This window comes from Prunus dulcis, unplaced genomic scaffold, assembly GCF_902201215.1.
Source record: "Prunus dulcis unplaced genomic scaffold, ALMONDv2, whole genome shotgun sequence".
In the NCBI taxonomy this organism is placed as follows: domain Eukaryota; kingdom Viridiplantae; phylum Streptophyta; class Magnoliopsida; order Rosales; family Rosaceae; genus Prunus; species Prunus dulcis.
In genome coordinates this window covers 14,652-18,070 of record NW_023010175.1, presented here as the reverse complement: position 1 = coordinate 18,070, position 3,419 = coordinate 14,652, and the positions used below count along the sequence as shown (strand labels likewise).

General features: G+C 39.7%; 1 long non-coding RNA gene across 1 annotated transcript; it reads left to right on the top strand.

Annotated features, from left to right (window-relative positions):
* Nucleotides 1-2,837: 2,837 nt before the first annotated feature.
* Nucleotides 2,838-3,150, top strand: LOC117613117. Its single transcript, XR_004583664.1, has 3 exons — nt 2,838-2,889; nt 2,975-3,029; nt 3,109-3,150. It is a non-coding gene; the product is annotated as an uncharacterized LOC117613117 (long non-coding RNA).
* The last annotated feature ends 269 nt before the right edge of the window (nt 3,151-3,419 follow it).

Sequence of the window (3,419 nt, the reverse complement as noted above, 5' to 3'; positions counted from 1 at the left end):
GGCCGGAAAAACCATGTTTTCCGGCGGAGGTTCCTTCGAAGCCACCCGAACTTCCAGCTCAAAATTCTCCTTCGTTTCTCCACCAAATCGATCGAGTAAGGCATCAGAGGTCCAACCGACCAGCATGAGAAACCTTCAAAGGGTCGATTTAGCTCGGACCATCTGTGAGTGGACTTTCTTTCGTAAATTATTTTATAAATGAGTTATATAGAGGATTTCCATAAATAAGATTTTATAAGTGATTTTATTTTGATTTTATATAAATGAGTTTATTCGAATAAATTTCCTTATTTGATCTTGAGTACGTTTTATTATGGTTCCGAACACGATTATTACAGTAATAGTTCTATAAGTCGGTGCTGCTTATTTACCAGTTATAGAAACAGAGTTGAGTTTCAAATCAGTTGAGACCGCAGCACGACTTGAGTTTTACAGTTATTATTCAGATATTTCTTTTTAAAGGAATTTATTTTAAAACCACCTCGTACCCGTTTTTTTTTTATGGTGATTACCCAGAGTCGGACCGATGTCTACGGACATCCAGTCTGATTATAGTTCAGTCAGTGCACTTGACTTTGCCTCACGAGTTACGGGGACGCTCGGACCGTGAGTGCCAGGATTTGCGGCTCCGCAGACTTGGTGTCCCGAGACCTGCCAGGATTGCGGCTCGGCTGACTTTATGTCCCCGAGACCTGCCAGGATTGCGGATCAGGCTGACTACGGTCCCCCGCATCCTGCCAGAGCGACTCGAGTTGACTTGGTGTCATCGAGGAATCGGCCGGCGGGACAGATTGATCATAATCCCCTGATTTCGCCAGTTTGCGGCTCGGGTAGCCTGTGTGACGCCCGAGACCTGCCAGGGAATTGACGGATATGACAGGGGTACAAATTGGTGGTATTTTCAAAGAATTTTGAGTTTCTTTTATTTAATGATGATTTTTAGTTATTTTATATCAGCTTTTCTGATTTTTCAGGCATAGATACCTTTATATTTGTTCAGTTATGCAAGGTTTGAGTACAGAGTTTTTATACACGTTTGATTTCAGCATTTTTATGCAAGCTTTGATTTCAGTGGTTTTGTATGAAACTTTCGAGCTTGAATATGACTGATGTAGAATGCCTTGAGTTGAATATGCTTGATGCAAAAGAGTACGTATTCAGTTTTATTTAACTATTTTTTTCATGGGGGATATTATGTTTATGAAAATTGTTTTGAAGAACATTATTTTTGTCCACTCACATTTTCAACCTGTTTTTATCCCCCAGGCCGTAGAAGTATGCGGAATCCACCACCGGGCCATTCATAGCTTCCGTGCCTCAAAGCCAGGTATAATGTTGTAAGAAATCCTCACAACCCTGAAGGACCTAGAAAACGCTCGGATATCTAGTTGAAAATTTAGTGATTAGAGTTGAAATTGATTACTGGAAACATTCTGGCAGTTGGGAGGAAATATTTGAAATTGTTTGACAGGTGAAAAATTTTGGGATTAGTCAAAAATACAGGGGAGACTCTTCCGAATTTTCGGTAGAAGTCTAAGGAAATTTTAAAGAGAAATTGAAGTAAGAAGGGTAAAAAGGTCTTTTGTGCCCGACCTTCGCCAGGTGTCGGACACGCACAGGACTTGGCTCGAATTCCAAAGTGGAAATTGGGTCGGGTGCTGTTAGATCACGTGAGGGGTTTTAAAAAACAAGGGAAACCATCTGACCTGGTGAACAGGTAAATGATTTCACGCGCTGCTCCTAAGGTGAACAGGGAAACGATTTCACATGCACTCAGTCGACGTCTTCTTCCTCAAAGTGGTCTGGTTCAACTTCAAACTGATAATCTTCATTACATCAAAGTCATCTTCTTCAACTCCTCTTCTGTAGAAAGTTTCTTCCTTGTCTCTGCAACCTCTCTCTCTTCTTTGTCATCATTGTAGAAACCCCCATATTCTAGGGTTTGGATTTTGGGGAAATTTTTTGGGTTAGCATTTTGGGTTGATAATAGGAATTGGAATTCAGTTTTTCCAGTAACTGGTAGGTTGTTGGCACTCCTCTCATCTGCAATCGAGCCCTTGTGAAAGCATTTGGTATTAGTTCCTTGTGAAGGTAAGTTAACACTATGTTTTATGTTATTGTTAATTGAAATTCTGTGGTGATGAATTGGGGCAAGAGGGGAAGTAGGTTTCTCACATTCATGAGATGAAGTGGGTTTCTCAGTCTGAAAGTGTCGTGAGGTGAAGTGGGTATCTCACATTCATGGTTGTTATGTTCATGCAATTGCATATCTCTATATGCAATTACTAATCGCCTGTATGCAAATCCAAGTAACTGAATGCAATTACAGTATATAGTTTTGTTTTGAAATTATGCAAGTGAGGTGATTTCGTGGTAGGTAGGTAGGTTTGACTGTGTTTTTGAATTTTTTTTTTATGGGGAGTAAAGTGTTCCGAAAGTGTAAGTTAGGATTGGTTAAGATTTGGATTGGGATTTGAAATGAGTAAGAATGTCGGCCCAATATAGAAATGCATTGGTGGGTTGTGTGCATTATCTGTGCAATGTTATAATCGAGGGCTGATGCACTTGCAAGTAGTGTCTTGCAATTGCATATCAGTATATGCAATTACTAAGCAACTGTGTGCAAATCCAGGTCCCCGTATTTTTTTAATTAAGCAATGTGATGTTGTGGTGTTTACTGGGTTTACGGGGTTTACGGGATTTAGGGTGTATTAGGCTTTGGATTAGTATTCAAATTCTCGGCGCTAGAGAGAATTGCATGATAGTGTTTTGTACTTGATTTGTGCAAGTTATGGAAGCTCAAAAAAGGGGATCAGCGAAAAGAAAGCGCAAAGCCGAGAGTACTGTGCAACAAACAAGAGTTGGCCGAGATGCATTTTTTAATTTCATGTAAGTTACACGTACATCTACAAATTGGAAATGTGGTTGCTTAATATTATAATGGTTTTTTTTATAAAAAATAAATGATTTACAGGAAAAAAGAACGACATGAAATGGGGAAAGTGGCCAATGCAAAGTTGGACCATAAGGTGAGAGATGACAATGATTTGGTCAGTTTATTAATTATTTTATTAAGAAGGGTATATTCATGAGAATTTTTTATTTCAGGTACAAGAAGAGATTAGTAATAAGTGGAGGAAATTGAACACTACAGAGAAGGCAACATATGGTTCTGCCTTAGAAGGTTCAAGCGGGCAAGTAAACGACTCAGTGAATGAGATGAGTTGGATAACTAGATGCAGCCCGGACCGATTCCATCGTACGGTGGAAAAATTGTCAGAGGAGAAGCGGTTAGCAATTAAGGCTATTGGGTTTGGTACTGTGGCATCTTTGTCGTGCACTCGTTTACACCGCCAATTATGCCATTGTTTGATTCAAAAGTTCAATCCTGATACGTCTTCTATAGAACTGCACGGCAA